The sequence below is a fragment of the Euprymna scolopes genome, chromosome 46 (assembly GCF_053919585.1).
Source record: "Euprymna scolopes isolate OS-2025 chromosome 46, ASM5391958v1, whole genome shotgun sequence".
In the NCBI taxonomy this organism is placed as follows: Eukaryota; Metazoa; Mollusca; class Cephalopoda; order Sepiida; family Sepiolidae; genus Euprymna; species Euprymna scolopes.
The window spans coordinates 86,001,875-86,023,692 of record NC_136527.1 but is presented as its reverse complement, the minus strand read 5'-3'; the positions used below and the strand labels follow the sequence as shown (position 1 = coordinate 86,023,692).

At 32.5% G+C, this 21,818-nt stretch overlaps 1 long non-coding RNA gene across 1 annotated transcript; it reads left to right on the top strand.

Annotated features, from left to right (window-relative positions):
- Positions 1-1,208: 1,208 nt before the first annotated feature.
- LOC145271444 (uncharacterized) lies at positions 1,209-21,540 on the top strand. The gene is made up of 2 exons (XR_013865877.1): positions 1,209-1,472; positions 18,768-21,540. It is a non-coding gene; the product is annotated as an uncharacterized LOC145271444 (long non-coding RNA).
- The last annotated feature ends 278 nt before the right edge of the window (positions 21,541-21,818 follow it).

Genomic DNA, 21,818 nt, shown 5'->3' with positions numbered 1-21,818 from the left:
TTTGAAAATGCCGTCATTATACTTATTTCACGTTAAATTAATATAGAAAAATGATCCCCCACTGTAAAACGTTTTTATTTCACACACAAAATAATAAAATCTGTTTATTTACGTGTTTAACGATTAATTTAAGAATTATTGACATTTTTGGTGCTATTTTTAAAATCGTATTTCCAAGTTTTATTAAAGTTTTGTGATATGTTTTTTTTTAATTCAATTGTAAGGTTAAAGTACAGAATAGGTGGGGGAGGGCAGAGCGGTAGCTCTAGATATATCTAAGGCTTTTGTCAGGGTATGGCATGAGGGTCTCCTCAGTAAAATCAGATCATACGGTATCACTGGTATATATATATATATATATATATATATATATATATATATATATATATATATATATATATATATATATATTGTTTTTTTTGTTTTTTTTTTGACAACTTTTTCGAATCTATGTGTATAGTAATACAAACACCGGACTACTGTTTCATCTTGGATTTGGATCGGACAGTAATTCGACTAACCTAAATAATAATGAAACGTTCAGTCTTTAAACAATAAACTTGATTTGGCGCTTCTGCAGTTTAGTCAAGACATTAAAAAAATGAAAATATTTAAAAAAGTTATATTGTACGTACTCGTTATAGTCTGAAGTTCTCTGAAAAAAAAATTTCACTAAATTTAATCAAGTAGTTTTTTATTTTATAGCGAAAAAAACAATTTGTTATGATACCGAGCAAAAGGTTCGATTTTTAGGAAGAAAAGCTAGTATTAAAGATGGAGAGGGAGTGTCGGCGCTTTAACTGGAGTTATCTCCCTTTGGCGTGTTCAACAAATTTCGTAATGGCTGACTTCAACGCGCTCTCATAAAAACATGTTTTTCTGCTGTAAAATAAAAACTACTCAATCAAATTATATGAAAATTTTATTCGGAGATCTTCAGTCCATAACAGATACGTACAATATAACCTTTTTTTTTCTTCGATATTTTCATTTTTAATGTTTTGACTAAACTGTACAAAAGTACCTTTGATTTTTATGTCCTACTTTATTTTAATTGTTAATAAAATAAATACACATAAAAGAAATTTACAAAATAAATGAAAAATTAAAATATTGACAAATTCGACTCTAAACTTGATAGAAAACAATGCGTAACCTTTAACTAATGAACGGACATTTTTACACGAGGAACAAAATAATGATTACACCGTCTTATGATGGCCTTAATCCATTGTTCTTTAGCAGTTGATTTTCTTTTTAAATAATTTCACGTTTAAATCGTGTTTTTCATCTTTTAATTTTGATTCTTTTATATTTTCATATATTTTATTTCTTAATGAATTGAACACACAAAACAAAAGTTGAATCAATTTACTAAAGAAATCATAACAAACAAAACAAATTTTCTGTTTTGAAAACAAAAAAAAAAAAACAACAAAAAAAAAAACAAACGATTTCATCTCGAAAGGAAGGTAAGGTTTTACGTTTCATTTTTTGTTACTCATGCAGAGAATGATCCGTGCTGAAATAATAACGTTATTATTTAAAAAAAGCCGGTATTTTTTTTAGATTAACCCTAACCCTAACCCTAACCCTAACCCTAACCTCCACCTCACACACCTCCACAATTTTCTTTAAAATGACGACTTTTATGAGTTTTCGACTATGCTGAATACGGAAATCGCATTGAAATTTTGCAGAAATAAGTAGTTATCGAGATATAAAATGTTGTATTATGCATTGTATTCTTTGGCGGCCATCGTTTTTACGCGCATGCGCCATTAACAAATCTACGTGTGTAACAAAGATGGCCGCCAAAGAATGCAATGCATAATACAACTTTTTACATCTCGATAACTAATTATTTCTGCCAAATTTCAATGCAATTTTCGTATTCAGCATGACCGAAAACCTTTAAAAATCGTCATTTAAAAAAAATTGTGGAAGTGGACCTAATCTGAAAATTTACCGAAAAGCCATTCTTCACACGAGGAGGGGAGGGTGTTTTGTACATATTCTGTACTGTAACCTTACAATTTTTCGTGTTTTTATTCAATGTAACATGTTTATTCAGCTCGAAAAACATAGTGTTTACCGATGTATTCGAAAATTCAAGATGGCGTCTGACTTCCTCTTTAACACGGTAAGTTTGGGAAAAGGTGTTATAAATAAAAACTGGATAAAATACTGTTAAAAACTCGCTCAATATATGTTACCGTGACATAGCTTGACATATATTCGGCGGGTTTTTAATAGTATTTTATCTAATTTTTTATTTATAACAACTTTTCCCAAACTTACCGTGTTAAAGAGGGAGTGAGGCGCCATTTTGAATTTTCCAATACATCGGTAAACACTGTATTTTTTTCGAGCTGAATAAACATGTTACATTGAATAAAAACACAGAAAATATATCCAGTTACGTAGAAAAGTAACTTATCTTGCCTTTGATAACATTAATTTGTTATATATTTGTTTTTTTGACAACTTTTTCGAATCTTTGTGTACAGTAATACAAACCCGAAAAATTTAAAATGACTCTCGACCCTCTCTTTAACACGGTAAGTTTGGGAAAAGGTGTTATAAATAAAAAAATTATACAAAATATTGGTAAAAACTTTTTTGAATCTATGTGTACAGTAATACAAACCCTGAGGTTATTTTAATTGCAATCCTAAAAAAAAAAATAATGATTCTGCCATGCTTTATAACAGACGTGAATAAAAAAAAATAGTATGCACACTCTTTTACAATTTGTTATTGAGCAGAGGGAGACAACTCTTGTTTATTAAGAGATTCGTTCATTTTTTCAGCTCATAATTTAGGACGCTCGATCTGACGATAATTTTTTTATCAACTCAAAACATTAAAAAACAAGCTAGTCATTATTAATTAAACAGAAAGTTCAAGTAGGGGGATTTCCCTTTTTTTTATAGCGAGGCCAAATTTCGCGAATTTGGCCTTTTTTTTAAAGCAGTTTGGCCTTCAAAATTTCTGTTTGGCCTTTTTCTTCACCGATGAAATAAAAAAAGCAAATAAAAACAACGCAATAAAACTTTTAAAAATACGGCACACTTTTGTTGTTCTTGTTTGTTTTTTTTTGTTAATTTTCCTTATTTTTTTATTTTTTCAAGATAATACTATTAAATGGACACTATTATGCCAAATTAGCCCCCCCCCAAAAAAAATGCACAAAAATTCGAGATTTAAGGTTTTGACGAGATAATTTAGCGAATTGTCCGGACTATTGCGAGAGAACCATCCAGGAAGCTGCGACAATTTGTTTTTCAATGCAACAAAATTGATAACGGTAATACAAAATGTAGTCTATACGCGGCTATTAAGAGAATCGTTTCTGTTTTTTTATATCATAATTTACGACGCTAAAACCAACAATATTTTCATTAGATGAAAACATTTTAAAATGCCAGAAAAAGTTATGGTACTCACCTTTCTGTAGATTCTGGCGGAAATGCTTGAGACTAAGAAGCATAAGCGAGTGCCTGGCTAGGTGTGTCAGAAGCTTTGTGAAAAATATTAAATAATTCGACTCCCTGTCTTTCCAAGCTTATAACTACTCCAAAAATGTAATTCAGACCCTAATTGTTTTTCAATTAAAGAAGCATGGACCAAGGTTTCATTTTAAAAAAAAAAAAACGTGATTAAAAAAAGAAAAAGGTTTTAAAGTTCGGACTTTACAGGTAAATTTCTAAAAAACACTACTTTTTTATTTTAAATTTGAATATATTATTTATTGATCTTTTATCTTCCATTTGTGATATATAAAACTTTGGTGAGTAAATTAATTATTTACTTTTTAATAGACATTTCAAAATAGGGGTGTGTGAATTAATTCGACCCCCTGTCTGTCCAAGCTTATAACTACTCGAAAAATGTAATTCAAACCCTAATTTTTTTCAATTAAAGGAGCAAGGACCAAGGTTTTATAAAAAAATAAACAAAAAAAAAAACAAACATGTTTTTTTTTTAAAAGGTTTTAAATTTTGGACTTTACAGGTAAATTTCTAAAAAAACACTACTTTTTTGTTTTAAATTTAAATATATTATCTATTGATCTTTTATCTTCAGTTTGTGATATATAACACTTTGGTGAGTAAATGAATTATTTACTTTTAATAGACATTTTAAAAATGGGGAGGGAGAGAATTAAAAAACAACGTTTGGCTAAAATATATTCAGTTTATTGGAAAGAGCATAAAATTTCACATTGACCCTGAAAATATCGTAAAAATAGAATTAATAGAAAAATTTTGATAGATTTTTAAAGTTTAAAAATTGAAAAATATTGAGCTCGTAAAATTCAATTAATTTCATTACTATATTTTTTTTTAAATATTTCTATTATTTTTTAAGCAACTTTAATTGTTTATTTTGGAAGTATAATCCATAAAGAAAATAAACAACCCACTTTTAAAAGAGAAATTACGAGTTTTTTATATTTTATTCGCAGTTTCGTGTCAGGGGTGTCAAAAATTCCTACAAAAATTCTGAAACACCTAGCTTGCTAATGATTATTTTTATTTGCAATCAATGTCATGTGGCACTCGTCTGCTATAAAAGGGGCTCGGAGCACTAGGTGTATCAGAAATTTGAAGGAATTTTTGACAACACTAACAGAAAACTGCGAATAAAATATAAAAAACTCGTAATTTCTTTTTTTTAAAAGTGGGTTTATTTTCTTTATGGAATATACTTCCAAAATAAACTATTAAAGTTGTTTAAAAAATAATAGAAATATTACTTTTTAAAAAACAGTGCCAAGGTTTTATATATCACAAATTGAAGATAAAAAAATAAAAAAAAAAAAAAATAATTTAAAACAAAAAAAAGAATAGTTTTTGGAAATTTACCTGTAAAATCCAAAGTTTAAAACCTTTTTTTTTTAAAAACCACGTTGATTTTTTTTTAAATGAAAGGCCATATTATGCTTACATCGTCAAGTAAATACCAGATGCTGACCGCAAATATTTATTTCATTGAATGTTTTCTTTTTTTAGATATTTAAAAAAAATTTAGTCGATGAAGAAGTATTAAAATATATCAATCAAAAACTCGTATTTCATTAAAAGAATTTTTAAAAAAATCGATGAAGTGGATTTTTTGTTCTAGGGGAAAAACTTATAAGTGAATGTGCATTTCCTTTTTAATTACGGAGGATGAAAAATACTAATTTTGGTTAACACACACAATAAAGAAAGATGTGGTGAAAATGGCTTACCATACAAACGTCCTCGTGTCTGTCTGTCCTGTGAGGTTACTATTTATACCCCCAGTTGATGTGGGTTACTATTTATACCTCCAGTTGATGTTGGTTACTATTTATACCTCCAGTTGATGTTGGTTACTATTTATACCTCCAGTTGATGTTGGTTACTATTTATACCTCCAGTTGATGTTGGTTACTATTTATACCTCCAGTTGATGTTGATTACAATTTATACCTCCAGTTGATGTTGATTACAATTTATACCTCCAGTTGATGTGGGTTACTATTTATACCTCCAGTTGATGTGGGTTACTATTTATACCTCCAGTTGATGTTGATTACAATTTATACCTCCAGTTGATGTTGGTTACTATTTATACCCCCAGTTGATGTTGGTTACTATTTATACCTCCAGTTGATGTTGGTTACTATTTATACCTCCAGTTGATGTTGGTTACTATTTATACCTCCAGTTGATGTTGGTTACTATTTATACCCCCAGTTTATGTTGGTTACTATTTATACCTCCAGTTGATGTGGGTTACTATTTATACCTCCAGTTGATGTTGGTTACTATTTATACCTCCAGTTGATGTTGGTTACTATTTATACCTCCAGTTGATGTTGGTTACTATTTATACCCCCAGTTTATGTTGGTTACTATTTATACCTCCAGTTGATGTTGGTTACTATTTATACCTCCAGTTGATGTTGGTTACTATTTATACCTCCAGTTGATGTTGGTTACTATTTATACCCCCAGTTGATGTTGGTTACTATTTATACCTCCAGTTGATGTTGGTTACTATTTATACCTCCAGTTGATGTTGGTTACTATTTATACCTCCAGTTGATGTTGGTTACTATTTATACCCCCAGTTTATGTTGGTTACTATTTATACCTCCAGTTGATGTGGGTTACTATTTATACCTCCAGTTGATGTTGGTTACTATTTATACCTCCAGTTGATGTTGGTTACTATTTATACTCCCAGTTGATGTTGGTTACTATTTATACCCCCAGTTTATGTTGGTTACTATTTATACCTCCAGTTGATGTGGGTTACTATTTATACCTCCAGTTGATGTGGGTTACTATTTATACCTCCAGTTGATGTTGGTTACTATTTATACCTCCAGTTGATGTTGGTTACTATTTATACCTCCAGTTGATGTTGGTTACTATTTATACCTCCAGTTGATGTTGGTTACTATTTATACCTCCAGTTGATGTTGGTTACTATTTATACCTCCAGTTGATGTTGGTTACTATTTATACCCCCAGTTGATGTGGGTTACTATTTATACCTCCAGTTGATGTTGGTTACTATTTATACCTCCAGTTGATGTTGGTTACTATTTATACCTCCAGTTGATGTTGGTTACTATTTATACCTCCAGTTGATGTTGGTTACTATTTATACCTCCAGTTGATGTTGGTTACTATTTATACTCCCAGTTGATGTTGGTTACTATTTATACCTCCAGTTGATGTTGGTTACTATTTATACCTCCAGTTGATGTTGGTTACTATTTATACCTCCAGTTGATGTTGGTTACTATTTATACCTCCACTTGATGTTGGTTACTATTTATACCTCCAGTTTATGTTGGTTACTATTTATACCTCCAGTTGATGTTGGTTACTATTTATACCTCCAGTTGATGTTGGTTACTATTTATACCTCCAGTTGATGTTGGTTACTATTTATACCTCCACTTGATGTTGGTTACTATTTATACCTCCAGTTGATGTTGGTTACTATTTATACCTCCAGTTGATGTTGGTTACTATTTATACCTCCAGTTGATGTTGGTTACTATTTATACCTCCAGTTGATGTTGGTTACTATTTATACCTCCAGTTTATGTTGGTTACTATTCCTACCTCCAGTTGATGTTGGTTACTATTTATACCTCCAGTTGATGTTGGTTACTATTTATACCTCCAGTTGATGTTGGTTACTATTTATACCTCCAGTTGATGTTGGTTACTATTTATACCTCCAGTTGATGTTGGTTACTATTTATACCTCCAGTTTATGTTGGTTACTATTCCTACCTCCAGTTGATGTTGGTTACTATTTATACCTCCAGTTGATGTTGGTTACTATTTATACCTCCAGTTGATGTTGGTTACTATTTATACCTCCAGTTGATGTTGGTTACTATTTATACCTCCAGTTGATGTTGGTTACTATTTATACCTCCAGTTGATGTTGGTTACTATTTATACTCCCAGTTGATGTTGGTTACTATTTATACCTCCAGTTGATGTTGGTTACTATTTATACCCCCAGTTGATGTTGGTTACTATTTATACCTCCAGTTGATGTTGGTTACTATTTATACCTCCAGTTGATGTTGGTTACTATTTATACCCCCAGTTGATGTTGGTTACTATTTATACCTCCAGTTGATGTTGGTTACTATTTATACCTCCAGTTGATGTTGGTTACTATTTATACCTCCAGTTGATGTTGGTTACTATTTATACCCCCAGTTGATGTTGGTTACTATTTATACCTCCAGTTGATGTGGGTTACTATTTATACCTCCAGTTGATGTTGGTTACTATTTATACTCCCAGTTGATGTTGGTTACTATTTATACCTCCAGTTGATGTTGGTTACTATTTATACCTCCAGTTGATGTTGGTTACTATTTATACCCCCAGTTTATGTTGGTTACTATTTATACCTCCAGTTGATGTGGGTTACTATTTATACCTCCAGTTGATGTTGGTTACTATTTATACCTCCAGTTGATGTTGGTTACTATTTATACCTCCAGTTGATGTTGGTTACTATTTATACTCCCAGTTGATGTTGGTTACTATTTATACCTCCAGTTGATGTTGGTTACTATTTATACCTCCAGTTGATGTTGGTTACTATTTATACCCCCAGTTTATGTTGGTTACTATTTATACCTCCAGTTGATGTGGGTTACTATTTATACCTCCAGTTGATGTGGGTTACTATTTATACCTCCAGTTGATGTTGGTTACTATTTATACCTCCAGTTGATGTTGGTTACTATTTATACCTCCAGTTGATGTTGGTTACTATTCCTACCTCCAGTTGATGTTGGTTACTATTTATACCTCCAGTTGATGTTGGTTACTATTTATACCTCCAGTTGATGTTGGTTACTATTTATACCTCCAGTTGATGTTGGTTACTATTTATACCTCCAGTTGATGTTGGTTACTATTTATACCTCCAGTTTATGTTGGTTACTATTCCTACCTCCAGTTGATGTTGGTTACTATTTATACCTCCAGTTGATGTTGGTTACTATTTATACCTCCAGTTGATGTTGGTTACTATTTATACCTCCAGTTGATGTTGGTTACTATTTATACCTCCAGTTGATGTTGGTTACTATTTATACCTCCAGTTGATGTTGGTTACTATTTATACTCCCAGTTGATGTTGGTTACTATTTATACCTCCAGTTGATGTTGGTTACTATTTATACCCCCAGTTGATGTTGGTTACTATTTATACCCCCAGTTGATGTTGGTTACTATTTATACCTCCAGTTGATGTTGGTTACTATTTATACCTCCAGTTGATGTTGGTTACTATTTATACCTCCAGTTGATGTTGGTTACTATTTATACCCCCAGTTGATGTTGGTTACTATTTATACCTCCAGTTGATGTTGGTTACTATTTATACCCCCAGTTGATGTTGGTTACTATTTATACCTCCAGTTGATGTTGGTTACTATTTATACCCCCAGTTGATGTTGGTTACTATTTATACCTCCAGTTGATGTGGGTTACTATTTATACCTCCAGTTGATGTTGGTTACTATTTATACTCCCAGTTGATGTTGGTTACTATTTATACCTCCAGTTGATGTTGGTTACTATTTATACCTCCAGTTGATGTTGGTTACTATTTATACCCCCAGTTTATGTTGGTTACTATTTATACCTCCAGTTGATGTGGGTTACTATTTATACCTCCAGTTGATGTTGGTTACTATTTATACATCCAGTTGATGTTGGTTACTATTTATACCTCCAGTTGATGTTGGTTACTATTTATACTCCCAGTTGATGTTGGTTACTATTTATACCTCCAGTTGATGTTGGTTACTATTTATACCTCCAGTTGATGTTGGTTACTATTTATACCCCCAGTTTATGTTGGTTACTATTTATACCTCCAGTTGATGTGGGTTACTATTTATACCTCCAGTTGATGTGGGTTACTATTTATACCTCCAGTTGATGTTGGTTACTATTTATACCTCCAGTTGATGTTGGTTACTATTTATACCTCCAGTTGATGTTGGTTACTATTTATACCTCCAGTTGATGTTGGTTACTATTTATACCTCCAGTTGATGTTGGTTACTATTTATACCTCCAGTTGATGTTGGTTACTATTTATACCTCCAGTTGATGTTGGTTACTATTTATACCTCCAGTTGATGTTGGTTACTATTCCTACCTCCAGTTGATGTTGGTTACTATTTATACCCCCAGTTGATGTTGGTTACTATTTATACCTCCAGTTGATGTTGGTTACTATTTATACCTCCAGTTGATGTTGGTTACTATTTATACCTCCAGTTGATGTTGGTTACTATTTATACCTCCAGTTGATGTTGGTTACTATTTATACTCCCAGTTGATGTTGGTTACTATTTATACCCCCAGTTGATGTTGGTTACTATTTATACCTCCAGTTGATGTTGGTTACTATTTATACCTCCAGTTGATGTTGGTTACTATTTATACCTCCAGTTGATGTTGGTTACTATTTATACCCCCAGTTGATGTTGGTTACTATTTATACCTCCAGTTGATGTTGGTTACTATTTATACCTCCAGTTGATGTTGGTTACTATTTATACCTCCAGTTGATGTTGGTTACTATTTATACCCCCAGTTGATGTTGGTTACTATTTATACCTCCAGTTGATGTGGGTTACTATTTATACCTCCAGTTGATGTTGGTTACTATTTATACTCCCAGTTGATGTTGGTTACTATTTATACCTCCAGTTGATGTTGGTTACTATTTATACCTCCAGTTGATGTTGGTTACTATTTATACCCCCAGTTTATGTTGGTTACTATTTATACCTCCAGTTGATGTGGGTTACTATTTATACCTCCAGTTGATGTTGGTTACTATTTATACCTCCAGTTGATGTTGGTTACTATTTATACCTCCAGTTGATGTTGGTTACTATTTATACCTCCAGTTGATGTTGGTTACTATTTATACCTCCAGTTGATGTTGGTTACTATTTATACGTCCAGTTGATGTTGGTTACTATTTATACCTCCAGTTGATGTTGGTTACTATTTATACCTCCAGTTGATGTTGGTTACTATTTATACCTCCAGTTTATGTTGGTTACTATTCCTACCTCCAGTTGATGTTGGTTACTATTTATACCTCCAGTTGATGTTGGTTACTATTTATACCTCCAGTTGATGTTGGTTACTATTTATACCTCCAGTTGATGTTGGTTACTATTTATACCTCCAGTTGATGTTGGTTACTATTTATACCTCCAGTTTATGTTGGTTACTATTCCTACCTCCAGTTGATGTTGGTTACTATTTATACCTCCAGTTGATGTTGGTTACTATTTATACCTCCAGTTGATGTTGGTTACTATTTATACCTCCAGTTGATGTTGGTTACTATTTATACCTCCAGTTGATGTTGGTTACTATTTATACCTCCAGTTGATGTTGGTTACTATTTATACTCCCAGTTGATGTTGGTTACTATTTATACCTCCAGTTGATGTTGGTTACTATTTATACCTCCAGTTGATGTTGGTTACTATTTATACCCCCAGTTGATGTTGGTTACTATTTATACCTCCAGTTGATGTGGGTTACTATTTATACCTCCAGTTGATGTTGGTTACTATTTATACTCCCAGTTGATGTTGGTTACTATTTATACCTCCAGTTGATGTTGGTTACTATTTATACCTCCAGTTGATGTTGGTTACTATTTATACCTCCAGTTGATGTGGGTTACTATTTATACCTCCAGTTGATGTTGGTTACTATTTATACCCCCAGTTGATGTTGGTTACTATTTATACCTCCAGTTGATGTGGGTTACTATTTATACCTCCAGTTGATGTTGGTTACTATTTATACTCCCAGTTGATGTTGGTTACTATTTATACCTCCAGTTGATGTTGGTTACTATTTATACCTCCAGTTGATGTTGGTTACTATTTATACCCCCAGTTTATGTTGGTTACTATTTATACCTCCAGTTGATGTGGGTTACTATTTATACCTCCAGTTGATGTTGGTTACTATTTATACCTCCAGTTGATGTTGGTTACTATTTATACCTCCAGTTGATGTTGGTTACTATTTATACCTCCAGTTGATGTTGGTTACTATTTATACCTCCAGTTGATGTTGGTTACTATTTATACCTCCAGTTGATGTTGGTTACTATTTATACCTCCAGTTGATGTTGGTTACTATTTATACCTCCAGTTGATGTTGGTTACTATTTATACCTCCAGTTGATGTTGGTTACTATTTATACCTCCAGTTGATGTTGGTTACTATTTATACCTCCAGTTGATGTTGGTTACTATTTATACCTCCAGTTGATGTTGGTTACTATTTATACCTCCAGTTGATGTTGGTTACTATTTATACCTCCAGTTGATGTTGGTTACTATTTATACCTCCAGTTGATGTTGGTTACTATTTATACCTCCAGTTTATGTTGGTTACTATTCCTACCTCCAGTTGATGTTGGTTACTATTTATACCTCCAGTTGATGTTGGTTACTATTTATACCTCCAGTTGATGTTGGTTACTATTTATACCTCCAGTTGATGTTGGTTACTATTTATACCTCCAGTTGATGTTGGTTACTATTTATACCTCCAGTTGATGTTGGTTACTATTTATACTCCCAGTTGATGTTGGTTACTATTTATACCTCCAGTTGATGTTGGTTACTATTTATACCTCCAGTTGATGTTGGTTACTATTTATACCCCCAGTTGATGTTGGTTACTATTTATACCTCCAGTTGATGTTGGTTACTATTTATACCTCCAGTTGATGTGGGTTACTATTTATACCTCCAGTTGATGTTGGTTACTATTTATACCTCCAGTTTATGTTGGTTACTATTCCTACCTCCAGTTGATGTTGGTTACTATTTATACCTCCAGTTGATGTGGGTTACTATTTATACCTCCAGTTGATGTTGGTTACTATTTATACCTCCAGTTGATGTTGGTTACTATTTATACCTCCAGTTGATGTTGGTTACTATTTATACCTCCAGTTGATGTTGGTTACTATTTATACCTCCAGTTGATGTTGGTTACTATTTATACCTCCAGTTGATGTTGGTTACTATTTATACCTCCAGTTGATGTTGGTTACTATTTATACCTCCAGTTGATGTTGGTTACTATTTATACCCCCAGTTTATGTTGGTTACTATTTATACCTCCAGTTGATGTGGGTTACTATTTATACCTCCAGTTGATGTTGGTTACTATTTATACCTCCAGTTGATGTTGGTTACTATTTATACCTCCAGTTGATGTTGGTTACTATTTATACCTCCAGTTGATGTTGGTTACTATTTATACTCCCAGTTGATGTTGGTTACTATTTATACCTCCAGTTGATGTTGGTTACTATTTATACCTCCAGTTGATGTTGGTTACTATTTATACCCCCAGTTGATGTTGGTTACTATTTATACCTCCAGTTGATGTGGGTTACTATTTATACCTCCAGTTGATGTTGGTTACTATTTATACCTCCAGTTGATGTTGGTTACTATTTATACTCCCAGTTGATGTTGGTTACTATTTATACCTCCAGTTGATGTTGGTTACTATTTATACCTCCAGTTGATGTTGGTTACTATTTATACCCCCAGTTTATGTTGGTTACTATTTATACCTCCAGTTGATGTGGGTTACTATTTATACCTCCAGTTGATGTGGGTTACTATTTATACCTCCAGTTGATGTTGGTTACTATTTATACCTCCAGTTGATGTTGGTTACTATTTATACCTCCAGTTGATGTTGGTTACTATTTATACCTCCAGTTGATGTTGGTTACTATTTATACCTCCAGTTGATGTTGGTTACTATTTATACCTCCAGTTGATGTTGGTTACTATTTATACCCCCAGTTGATGTGGGTTACTATTTATACCTCCAGTTGATGTTGGTTACTATTTATACCTCCAGTTGATGTTGGTTACTATTTATACCTCCAGTTGATGTTGGTTACTATTTATACCTCCAGTTGATGTTGGTTACTATTTATACCTCCAGTTGATGTTGGTTACTATTTATACTCCCAGTTGATGTTGGTTACTATTTATACCTCCAGTTGATGTTGGTTACTATTTATACCTCCAGTTGATGTTGGTTACTATTTATACCCCCAGTTGATGTTGGTTACTATTTATACCTCCAGTTGATGTTGGTTACTATTTATACCTCCAGTAAATGTTGGTTACTGTATATACCCCCAGTTGATGTTGGTTACTATTTATACCTCCAGTTGATGTTGGTTACTATTCCTACCTCCAGTTGATGTTGGTTACTATTCCTACCTCCAGATGATGTTGGTTACTATTTATACCCCCAGTTGATGTTGGTTACTATTTATACCTCCAGTTGATGTTGGTTACTATTTATACCTCCAGTTGATGTTGGTTACTGTATATACCCCCAGTTGATGTTGGTTACTATTTATACCTCCAGTTGATGTTGGTTACTATTTATACCTCCAGTTGATGTTGGTTACTATTCCTACCTCCAGTTGATGTTGGTTACTATTTATACCTCCAGTTGATGTTGGTTACTATTCCTACCTCCAGTTGATGTTGGTTACTATTTATACCTCCAGTTGATGTTGGTTACTATTTATACCTCCAGTTGATGTTGGTTACTATTCCTACCTCCAGTTGATGTTGGTTACTATTTATACCTCCAGTTGATGTTGGTTACTGTATATACCCCCAGTTGATGTTGGTTACTATTCCTACCTCCAGTTGATGTTGGTTACTATTTATACCTCCAGTTGATGTTGGTTACTATTCCTACCTCCAGTTGATGTTGGTTACTATTTATACCTCCAGTTGATGTTGGTTACTATTCATACCTCCAGTTGATGTTGGTTACTATTCCTACCTCCAGTTGATGTTGGTTACTATTCCTACCTCCAGTTGATGTTGGTTACTATTCCTACCTCCAGTTGATGTTGGTTACTATTCCTACCTCCAGTTGATGTTGGTTACTATTCCTACCTCCAGTTGATGTTGGTTACTATTCCTACCTCCAGTTGATGTTGGTTACTATTTATACCTCCAGTTGATGTTGGTTACTATTCCTACCTCCAGTTGATGTGGGTTACTATTTATACCTCCAGTTGATGTTGGTTACTATTTATACCTCCAGTTGATGTTGGTTACTATTCCTACCTCCAGTTGATGTTGGTTACTATTCCTACCTCCAGTTGATGTTGGTTACTATTCCTACCTCCAGTTGATGTTGGTTACTATTCCTACCTCCAGTTGATGTTGGTTACTATTCCTACCTCCAGTTGATGTTGGTTACTATTCCTACCTCCAGTTGATGTTGGTTACTATTCCTACCTCCAGATGATGTGGGTTACTATTTATACCTCCAGTTGATGTTGGTTACTATTTATACCTCCAGTTGATGTTGGTTACTATTCCTACCTCCAGTTGATGTTGGTTACTATTCCTACCTCCAGTTGATGTTGGTTACTATTCCTACCTCCAGTTGATGTTGGTTACTATTCCTACCTCCAGTTGATGTTGGTTACTATTTATACCTCCAGTTGATGTTGGTTACTATTCCTACCTCCAGTTGATGTGGGTTACTATTTATACCTCCAGTTGATGTTGGTTACTATTTATACCTCCAGTTGATGTTGGTTACTATTCCTACCTCCAGTTGATGTTGGTTACTATTCCTACCTCCAGTTGATGTTGGTTACTATTCCTACCTCCAGTTGATGTTGGTTACTATTCCTACCTCCAGTTGATGTTGGTTACTATTCCTACCTCCAGTTGATGTTGGTTACTATTTATACCTCCAGTTGATGTTGGTTACTATTCCTACCTCCAGTTGATGTGGGTTACTATTTATACCTCCAGTTGATGTTGGTTACTATTTATACCTCCAGTTGATGTTGGTTACTATTCCTACCTCCAGTTGATGTTGGTTACTATTCCTACCTCCAGTTGATGTTGGTTACTATTCCTACCTCCAGTTGATGTTGGTTACTATTCCTACCTCCAGTTGATGTTGGTTACTATTCCTACCTCCAGTTGATGTTGGTTACTATTTATACCTCCAGTTGATGTTGGTTACTATTCCTACCTCCAGATGATGTTGGTTACTATTTATACCCCCAGTTGATGTTGGTTACTATTTATACCTCCAGTTGATGTTGGTTACTATTTATACCTCCAGTTGATGTTGGTTACTGTATATACCCCCAGTTGATGTTGGTTACTATTTATACCTCCAGTTGATGTTGGTTACTATTTATACCTCCAGTTGATGTTGGTTACTATTCCTACCTCCAGTTGATGTTGGTTACTATTTATACCTCCAGTTGATGTTGGTTACTATTCCTACCTCCAGTTGATGTTGGTTACTATTTATACCTCCAGTTGATGTTGGTTACTATTTATACCTCCAGTTGATGTTGGTTACTATTCCTACCTCCAGTTGATGTTGGTTACTATTTATACCTCCAGTTGATGTTGGTTACACTGCATATCTTAAGTGGGATTGAAATGGCAGCAACAGTCCCAAATCCTATTAACGGAACCACATCCGTGGAACATGACATGATAGCCCAGTATATACTTGTATATTTTGGCAGCAAGTCAATATTAAAACACGTCTGATTGAACACGACAGAATTATTCTTTTTTCTGATCAATTTTGATAACTTTTCGATTTTCCGAGTTGTCTTTTTTATTTCCGTTGGTAAGTTATATAAAATGGCACCCAAAAGTTGTTTGGCCAAATTCTTCTCAAATGCTTTCTCTTTGTGCATGCGATTATTGTCAGAAAAAGAAAACGAAACCAACAACAATCACTCCTGCTGATAATCAGATGCACCGAGAGAAAGCGCTTGAAAAGAATATGGCTGAACAACAACTTTTGGGTGCACACATCTACTCATCAAATGCTTTTAGTATTTATACTTCCAGTTTTTGTTGGTTACAATGCATATCTGAAGTGGGATTAAAATGCCAGCAGTGGTTCAAGAATACTGAAATGGTCCAAAACTTTATTTACAGAATCACATTTGTGGAACATGACATGATAGCCAATTATATATATATATATATATATATATAATATATATATATATATAGTGTCGTAATAAATATTATATATATATATACAATATTTATTACGACACTATATATACATATTTCAATGTTGTACCATTGGTTTCCTTACCATGAAACAACCATAAGAGGTTGGAAAGAGTCAGCGCAAATTCATCAGCGACATTGAAAAACTGAAGCAATGCAAAGTGAACAGAGAAAAAGCGTTAAACGAACATTTAAGACTCAGAGTTTCAAATTTTAAAACATAACTTAATAATCGATGCCAATAGATTATGATTATGGAATGAAGAAAGCGTATGTATGTGTGTGTGTGTGTGTGTGTGTGAATATATTAATTTAAATCGACCTTCAAATATGTATATATAGTGTTGTAATAAATATTGTATCTTCAGCTCTCATCCATGACTGAGCACTTTATTGGATTTTTTTCATCGCCTCCTGGCACGCTATATATATATATATATATATATATATATATATATATATATATATATATATATATATATATATACACACGATTCTTTTTTCGGATCTTTATGGATAACTTTTCCTCTGATTATCATCACAAAAAGGAAACAAAAACAATTGCTCCTGATGATAATCGGATGCAGAGAGAAAGCGATTGAGAAGAATATGGCCAAGTAACAAATTTTGGGCGCCATTCTATATAACCTGCCTACCCAAATTAAAAGTACCGCTCGGCAAGTCAAAAAGTTATCCATAAAGATCGGAAAAAAGAATAACTCTATCGTGTTCAATCAGACGTGTCTGAATATATATATATATATATATATATATATATATATTCGTACTAATGTTTATTTTGTCACCTCGATGGGAATCATATAAAAATTCTAGTTCTATTTGTAGACTATATCCAAGTAAAAATATCTAATTATTTTTCTTCTGTGTTTCATATGCCGTTGTCAATTAAATTAATCAAGAATATGAATTCTATCCAATAATATTCACAACAAAAACAAACAAAATACTACTTTCAGTACTTGGAAAACGGCCTGATAGTCGATTTTGTATATATATATATATATATATATATATATATATATATATATATATATACACAAAATCGACTATATATATACACATACACAGATATGACTAAATTTTATACGTAAATTTTTAGTATTTACTTTGACAGTGCTCAGTACATAGGTAAAGCTAGGTAGTAAGTCATAAACATATATATGGCTTAATTGCCATATATATTTTTATAACTTTATATATAAATGTATATATATAGATATATGTATACACTGTTATCAATATTTATTTTGTCACCTCGATGTATTTGTATCCCAAGTGAAAAATATCCAATTATTTTCCTATGTCTCATATTCCTTTGTTGGTTTAATTAATCAAGACTGAATTCTATTCAATAAATTCTATTCAATAATATTCACAACAAAAACAAATAAAATACTAATAGATTAAATATATATATATATAAATATATATATTTATATATATATATATATAAATATTGTATTTGTGGACTATATCCTAAATGAAGCATATTTGTTCTGTGTCTCATATTCCTTTGTCGATTAAATGAATTAAAATGTGAATCCTATTCAATTAGATTCTATTCAATAAAAACCTATCCAATAATATTCACAACAAAACAAAAAAATACTAATAGATTAAATGTGTATATATATATATATATTTAATACTAAATAGATTAAATGTATATATATATATATATATATATATTGTATTTGTGGACTATATCCTAAATGAAACATATCCAATTATTTTGTTCTGTGTCTCATATTCCTTTGTCGATTAAATGAATTGAAATGTGAATTCTATTCAATAAGATTCTATTCAATAAAAACCTATCCAATAATATTCACAACAAAACAAAAAAAATAAGAATAGATTAAATGTGTACATATATATAAATTTAATACTAAATGTGTATATATATAAATTTAATACTAAATGTGTATATATATATATAAATTTAATACTAAATGTGTGTATATATATATATATATATAAGATACTAATAGATTAAATTACGTTTAAATAATGTTCTATTTAGTAATTAGTAAGTCTACCCAAACAACATGACTGAATATTGATTTTCATTTTTTTTATTTGATTACAGATATTCCTGTTTGGACACCTTGCTAAATTTTAATGGATCAACATTGATCTGTAGAAGACAAAAACATCTATGCGAATATATATATCTATGGATATTACTATTTAACTGACGAAAACTACATATCTCAAAGAGTATATATTATTGTTCAAGTGTAGAGAAAAAGACATAATTGAACCACAAATTGTTCCAAGTCATAAAAAGTCATATTTTTGTGACGTATCATGCTAGTGAGCTATATAAAAACACACTGGAGAAAAGCCACAAGTGTGAAGTGTGTGGATACTCTTGTTCTCAAAAACCATACTTAGTGACACATATGAGAACTCACACTAGTGAAAAGCCACATTCTTGTGAAGTGTGTAGAAATTCTTGTTATGAAAAATCAAATTTAATAAGACAAGTCCTTGGGTGATATCAATCATACCAGTTATTATAGGTGCCACAGGGCTTATAAAGAAGAACCTGACATAGTTATATCGAATAAGTCAGAGAGAGTTGCAACCTTGGTTGAAGCGAGTGTCCCTAATGATGGAGGTCTGAACAGAGCTGAAAGAGATAAACAGACCAAATATCAAGGTCTCATGTATGATATGAAAAGAAACTGGAATATTAGGGAGATATCAATCATACCAGTTATTATATGTGCCAAATAGCTTATGAAGAACCTGAAGTCCTATCTAACTAATATTCCTGGTGAACCAAGTGCAAAAGAAATCCAGACAATTGCACTTAAAGGAACAATGAGGATACTAAAAAGAGCTCTCGGTTTGTTTCAATAAAAAGCAGGGCAATGTTGGCAGTTGGGTGGGCTGTCCCATACTCAGCATTACAATCTTCAAAGGAAGAAAATTAAAAAAAAAGAGAGAGAAGCCACATATTGTTAAAGTATGTGGATACTTTTGTTCTGTTAAATCAAGTTTATTGAAACATGAGAACTCACATGGGAGAAAGTGTGTGAATATTCTTTTTCTGTTAAATCACATTTAGTGAGATGAGAACTCGGACTGGGGAAAACCGCATTTTGTGAAGTGTGTACATATTCTTATTTTCAAAAGTCAAATTTCTTGAATCATGAGTAGTCACACTGGGAAAACTCCACATACTTGTAAAGTGTGTGGATTTTGCTTTTCTTTTAAATCTAATTTACTGACACATATGAAAATTCACACTGGGGAAAAACCACATTCTTGTGAAGTGTGTGAATATTCTTTTTCTGTTAAATCACATTTAGTGAGATGAGAACTCGGACTGGGGAAAACCGCATTTTGTGAAGTGTGTACATATTCTTATTTTCAAAAGTCAAATTTCTTGAATCATGAGTAGTCACACTGGGAAAACTCCACATACTTGTAAAGTGTGTGGATTTTGCTTTTCTTTTAAATCTAATTTACTGACACATGAAAATTCACACTGGGGAAAAACCACATTCTTGTGAAGTGTGTGGATATTCTTTTTCTGTTAAATCACATTTAGTGAGATGAGAACTCGGACTGGGGAAAACCGCATTTTGTGAAGTGTGTACATATTCTTATTTTCAAAAGTCAAATTTCTTGAATCATGAGTAGTCACACTGGGAAAACTCCACATACTTGTAAAGTGTGTGGATTTTGCTTTTCTTTTAAATCTAATTTACTGACACATATGAAAACTCACACTGGGGAAAAACCACATTCTTGTGAAGTGTGTGGATATGACTTTTCCGAAAAAACAAATTTAGTGAGACATATAAGAACTCACACCGGAGAAAAGCCATATACTTGTGAAGTGTGTGGACATTCTTGTTCTCAAAAATCAACTTTATTACGACATATAAGAATTCACACTGGAGAAAAGCCACATTGTTGTGAAGTGTGTGGATATTCTTGTATTCAAAAGTCAAGTTTATTAAAACATATGAGGACTCACACTGGTGAAAAGCCACATTCTTGTGAAGTGTGTGGATATGACTTTTCTGAAAAATCAAATTTAGTGAGACATATGAGAACTCACACTGGGGAAAAGCCACATATTTGTGAAGTATGTGGATATTCTTGTTCTCAAAAATCAAGTCTATTAAAACATATAAAAACTCACACTGGAGAAAAGCCACATATTTGTGAAGTGTGTGGATATTGTTGTTCTCGGAAATCAGATTTATTAAAACATATGAGGAATCACACTGGGGAAAAGCCACACATTTGTGAAGTTTGTGAATATTCTTGTTCTACAAATTCAAGTTTAGTGAGACATATAAGAACTCACACTGGGGAAAAGCCACATATTTGTCAAGTGTGTGGATATGCTTCTATTCAAAAAATTAGTTTGTTAAAACATATGAGAACTCACACTGGGGATACTTCTAATCCGAAGTAAAACCCTGACTAAATATGTAAAAAAGACAAAATGAATAAAATTAAAAACAGAATAAAAACTGGTAGGTCAGCACCCAGGAGAAAAAGGGCCCTTTTCACCTGCAGCAAACAAGAAGAGGAAAGCAATGGTGTTCACCCTTATTTCTCTTCTAGAAGTGTAAGCCATTTTGAGTTTCAGAACAGTTACACACAACATTCACTAAAAACATCACAATCATCAAAAATGACATTAAAATTTTCCTTTATTTAGACGGGATTCTGAACCAGCACCGTTTTCTTTCATTTAATTACTGTCAAGGAAAAAAGACAAAATTTAAGTTAGGTAAACAAAAACTGCTTTTATAAAGGCCAAATTCACAATATCTGGCCATAAAAGGGCCAACCTAGCAATGCGATTAAAATCAATTCAAACGATAAGAATTTTGTCATTTTGTTTGTTTGTTTGTTATATTTTAAAATATTAAACTATTGCGATAAATAAAAAAAAATATTTCACACGTAACATTCACCAAAAACATCGCATCCTTCAAAAACACCCTATTAAATTTTCCTCTTTTTTAAAATTTTTATTCAATTCACCTTGTTCATGCACCAGACAAGAAGAGGTGTTCACCCTTATTTCTCTTCTAACTTATTATTTATTCCAAGAGATGAAAGTCCATCGACTCGTAGCATTTGGAGCAAAAATTACAGCTTGTAG